Source organism: Nilaparvata lugens, chromosome 5 (genome assembly GCF_014356525.2).
Source record: "Nilaparvata lugens isolate BPH chromosome 5, ASM1435652v1, whole genome shotgun sequence".
Taxonomy (NCBI): Eukaryota; Metazoa; Arthropoda; class Insecta; order Hemiptera; family Delphacidae; genus Nilaparvata; species Nilaparvata lugens.
In genome coordinates, this window is record NC_052508.1 from 27,505,645 (window position 1) to 27,511,644 (window position 6,000).

Here is a 6,000-nt window from a genome sequence, read left to right on the forward strand (position 1 = left end):
CCCTTCAAATTTCCCTGTCAATTGATCTATTGTTGTTAAACTGAAAATGTTACACTCAACACTATAACGGCTGCAATAATCGTAGGGAGATGCGAAAAAAAAATAAATTAGAAACTGAATAGGCATACTCGAACTGAAAAGTTCAGACGAAACTCACACCACTCTTGATTGAATTGTTAAATTATTGTGAAACCTGATACTGTATTGAATCCAGTTTAGACTATATGATAGTTCTTAATTCAAAACAGAAGTAACTGACCCCAACAATCACAGTTTCAGATATCTGGAGACACCAACAAACGAAGAAAGGAGGTCATTGAACCTGAACAAATAAAAATCGCCAGAGAAAATAATGTGTGAAAACTCTCTGTAGTGATGAAGATGCAGTAACTTGATGCTGTATTTTAATTGGAAATTATTGGGTTATTCGCTTCGAAAATCATTAAGCCTAATCAGCAAAACAAATTCCATCGTCTTTTCATCTACCTAAATCACTCGAAATTCGAAAAAAGCAATAAACGCACGTCAATTTCGGAAACAGTAGAGGTAGGCTTTAATAGTAATAAAATGGTGAGAGTATTTAAAAAAAAAGTTATTGTTCTTATTTATCCAATTCAAACTATGATGAGTAAATTCCGGTAGCACTGAAGTTTTAGTAATTTTTCATATAAATTTTGCCAAATATTTCTACATAGATTTATTCATTTTATATCCATCAAATTTATTATTCGAATCTCAAATAAATTTTTGATTAAATAATCAGATCATTTGTCACGTTCGATTCTACTTATCTCTCCTTCCTTTTTACTCTATTTTAGTTTTCACTTCCTCCTACCTCTTCCAATAGAAAGTTTTAATTCCCGTATATTAACTTTTAATGCTCAAAAAAAGGTATAGAGGGAAAAGTATGGAACAGAATTTTTGATCCCGCAGCTATTTTAAGGATAGTGAGGGGGTAAACATATAATAAGTCCTCACTCCTAACCCCTGTGCTAAAGGGGTGGGGGTGGTTTGAAAGTGCCATATTTATTTTTTTGCACATATCTCGAACAATATGCGTCTTTCGGAAATGTTTGTCGAATACATTTTTAAAGATTACAAATTAGCCTACAAGTTTCATCTGTTATTTCCCTAAATCTCTTTTGGTTTTCTAGGTATGAGCTCTCGAAGGTGAAATGTGAAATTCTCAATACAGCAACAAGTGTTAACTTGACGGTATTCCAACTTTAGAACAGAGGTTAGGGATGAGAATTTTCAATATGTTCAGCTCTCAACTAGTCTTAATGAAGCTGCAGAGTCAAAAATTTTGTTCCAGATATTGTGTCCAAATTACATTGTCAAATGATCAATATTGTTGCTGTATTGAGAATTTCACACTCAACACTAAAGCTGCTATAACAATTGATGGAAAGCATAAAATGTTGGAATAATACATCAAATTGAAAATAATTGAATCCTCTACAACCCAACATTCAGTACTTATTTTTTGGATGCATTGTTGTTGAGTAAAAAGCCCTGAAAGTGCAAAAAGTTGGAAGAAAAACTCTTTTTTCAAAGTTTTTACACTTTTAAAAGCCCTGAAAGTGCAAAAAGTTGGAAGAGAAACGGTTTTTTCAAAGATTTTACACTTTTAAAAGTGAATATCTCGAAAACTAAAGGAGATATCACAAATAAAAACTTCTAGGAAATTTATCTAGCTTCATTTTTTTGTTCAGTTAGTCATGTCGCTGAAATGCATTATTTTCAAGATACATGCGTTTAAGCCAGAAATTAAAAAACGAAACTTTTAAACTACCCTAATCCCTAAGCACTAGGGGTAGTGATGAGGACTTTTGATATACCTTCTAACTAGTCCAAACAAAGCTGCGAAGTCAAATATTATGTACCGAACGTTCCCTTCAAATTTCCCTGTCAATTGATCTATTGTTGTTAAACTGAAAATGTTACACTCAACACTATAACGGCTGCAATAATCGTAGGGAGATGCGTAAAATAAAATTGAAGAGAATATGATGCTCTATGAGCTCATGATTAGCACGGATTTTTTCAATCAATTGTTGAAAAGTTATAAGGCCAAAAGAATGAAAACGATGAAATCGGAGCCGGAAAAGTTTTTCTCCAAAATGTGAGACCTTCGAGAGCTCATACCTAGAAAACCAAAAGAGATATGAAAAATGTTACGAATGAAACTTGTAGGCTAATTTGTAAGCTTTGATTTTGTATTCTATAAAAATTTCCGAAGACGCATATTGTTCCAGACATGTGCAAAAACCAAAATATGGTACTTTCAAACCACACCCACCCCCTTAGCACGGGGGGTAGGAGTGAGGACTTCTGATATGATTGTTTACCCTCTGATTATCGTTTAAAAAACTGCGGGGTCAAAAATTGTCTTCCAAACTATTCCCTCTATAATCTTTCATTGACTGGACTACTATTGAACGTCTCAGAACTTTGTTTTATCTGAATTTTCGACTGGTTGAGAAATTTTCTTGGCATTTCTAATACTGAACAGAATCTTCTTGATCATCCATAATTCTCTTTAATCCTAAAGGACGCTCTCATCTGTTGGATGTTCATGGCACGCTCCACGCTTCGTTTTTATTAAGAAAATACCTTACCCTCTGGAGGTGACAAAAGCCAACACTTTATGGGAGAATAAGTGGTGTGAGATGCAAATAAATAAGAATATGAAATAGCTGTACATAGTTTGCGTGACGTCTGATGTGACTTACAAAAACGTGCATTATAGAAAACGCCCAACCAAATCGTGGGAACATTCTTCATGCATTGCCCATGTGCGGGAAAAACGTAAGGCAATGTCGGTGACATTCTCGTGCATAATAAATCATTATGTGTGCCACAGACCTTTGCATGAGTTTTGAATGATATCAATTAGGTTGTTTAGTTTACAATAATAAAGCTGTAAACTCCTACAAGACTGTTCCAGTGTGTTGAAATATACATTACTGTGATGATGAAGGATTTGACGGCTGGGAAACCCATTGTGCAAATAATTACTCTCGGATCAATTTAGCCTACATTCTTATCGTAACAGAATTGTTGGCAATATTTAGTCTGCAAATCATCGATCTGGATCAGCCACAAAAATTAGCATCCAATAATATATTTCCGTTATATCGAACTATGTAAGTCGAGAATTATACTGGGTGCGGCAGGAAGGGTGGATGTTTTTAGAACAGATCTGGGTAGTCGGATTGGGCCATTGGGCCAGCTGAAGTGAACATGTGTTCGGTAGAGCATACCATTTTTTCTAGTCATTTTTTAATCGGCATCATGGATTCGTGGAATGTGCAACATCGTGTGTTTTCTTACGACAGTTTTGTGCGTAATAATGAGAGTATCATTATAGTTCAGCGCGAGTTTCGTCGTCATTTCAATCTTGCGAGAAATGAAAATGTACCCACTCGTAACACCATTTTACGTTGGGTAAAATCATTTCGTTCAGTAGGAACAGTAATGTACCACCAGGGGCTCATCGCACTGTACGCACTCCACAAAATGTGGAAAGAGTTCGGCATACTCCGTAGTCCTAATCGATCTGCTAGGAGACATTCTTCTGAACTGAACATCAGTGATCGGTCAGTAAGGCGTATTTTACATAGAGATCTAGGATTTCATCCCTACAAAATGGCCATGGTTCAACAATTGAATCCTGGCGATTATGTAAAGCGGCTGAATTTTGCTCGAGAAATGGAGGCCATATTTGACCAAAATGAAAACATCATTTTGTTTACGACAGATGAAGCACATTTTCATTTGAATGGTACCGTTAATCAGCAGAACTATCGTTATTGGTCAGATGAAAATCCAAAATTAATGCATGAGAGACCATTACACAGTCCCAAGGTGACAGTTTGGTGTGCTGTGAGCAGTATATTTGTTATTGGTCCATACTTTTTTGAAGACGACAACGGGACCACTGTAACTGTAACCTCAGAACGTTGTAGACAGATGTTCACTGAATTCTTCCTTCCTGAATTAAGAAGGAAACGTATTCCTATCCGGCAAGTATGGTTTCAACAGGACGGGGTGACAGCTCACACAGCAAGAAATTCAATGGAAGCAATTCGGGCTGTTTTTCGTGGTCGCATCATTTCTCGGTTTGGTGACATTGTTTGGCCTCCTCGTTCTCCAGACCTGTCCATGTGCGACTACTTCTTGTGGGGTTTCCTGAAGTCACGTGTTTACCAGCATAAACCACGTACACTTCAAGAACTAAAGGGAGCAATTCGTGAGGAAGTCGAACAAATTGGCAGGGCAATGTGTTAGAAAGAGTACAATTCAACTTCCGAGAGCGGCTTGTAAAGTGCATTGCTGAAAACGGCCGTCACCTGTCAGATATTGTTTTCAAACATTAATTTTCTAAAACTGTAAAATAATGTGAATATTGTTCTGTAAATAAATGTTTTTTCATGCATAGGTAACGACCCCAAAACAATGTAAGTTTGAATAATCAAGTAAGAATGAAGTAAATTTGAAAAAAGTTAATAAAGTTAAAATTAAGCCTATAAAGTTGATTGAAATAGTGCTTTATTGGAGCCAAAGTATAAGCTTTCTAGCTTGTTATAATGACTAGGCCTTCTACAAAATCACTATCTTTTTAAACAATTGAATGACAAATAAAATTCTACTCCATTCAATTCTATTTGTTATTAAAAACAAAACCAATAGGCCTATGAAGTTTTCAAGGGAAAATCGAAATAATAAGTAGTCTAACGATCACCAAGAAAACTTGAATGGAATGTTTGTTTTCAAGTGGAAATTGCGTAAAAACGACAAAACTGAAGGTATATTTCCAAAAGTGTCCGGGGTAGGGTCCCTGGACCCGCCGGTGTCTCCCTCAAAGTTTAAGTGGTTTCTACTCCATGTTATGATTCCCCCCCAAATTTTTTTTTCCTGGCTACGCCACTGGTTCTGTAAGATAGGTACCGAATTAACTCTCACTCAATCGATGACATGAAACTCATGACCGGCAACTCTTTAATTAAGCTTTATCACTTCAATGATATTCTTGAAAAGCAACAATAGAGGAAGGTTACTAATATAATCATAGGCATTTAATATGATAATTTCTGATAACTCCATTCCATATTTATTGATAAGCATGGCTCAATGTGACATATTCAAGTTTTTTAATTAAAGAGAGCTAGTCTATTATTATTTTCTCATAAAATATACCGCATCGTAGGCTTACCTGTCAGACCTAAGAGATTAATAATAATTGAATAGCTCCTCAATCTTCAATCATAAAATCACAGCGCTATATCGGAAATGGCTAATTCCCCATGCATTTCATTTTTATGAAATTCCATTAGCACACAAAAGTTACAATTAATAACGAAAACACTCAAGAAACAGCGAATCTATCAAAATAATAGAATCTCTAGTGCATCACTGGAAATTATAATTGACATCTTCAAACCTTTTTTATCTCTTATATGCATTCATTATTTGTGCTTTAATCTTATGAATATTGAGCTCAATATTTCTTTTTCATTTATTTATAGTTTGAAAACAAGAAGAAAGCATTTAAATTTGGTAATAATATCGTTTGCAATAGATCAGTACGATATTTCATCATGTGATTGTCATTGCTATCATGCCATCGTTTATCTACACCAAGTAAACGCAAACGATCCATCAATCACATTGCTGCTTTATGCTTTGATGGGATGTTGAGAGGATTTGCCTTGATGAATGATTGATTGATGGGTGAATGCTTAGATCTTTCCATTTAACTTTTCTTGGGTGAATTGAAAGCACTGTCGTATACGGTATCCTACTTAAAATTATGTAATCAGTAGATTGTTATCCACTCTTTCAACGCTACAATAATAATTTTGGCATTGTGAAATTCAGAGCGATTTTCAGCAACAGTTAGTAATAGCTCTTAAAGGTACTCAATACTCCAATTATTTAATGATAAAATTCTTACGCAATGTTATAAATTATTACTGGGGTTTGTTTTATTCGCTA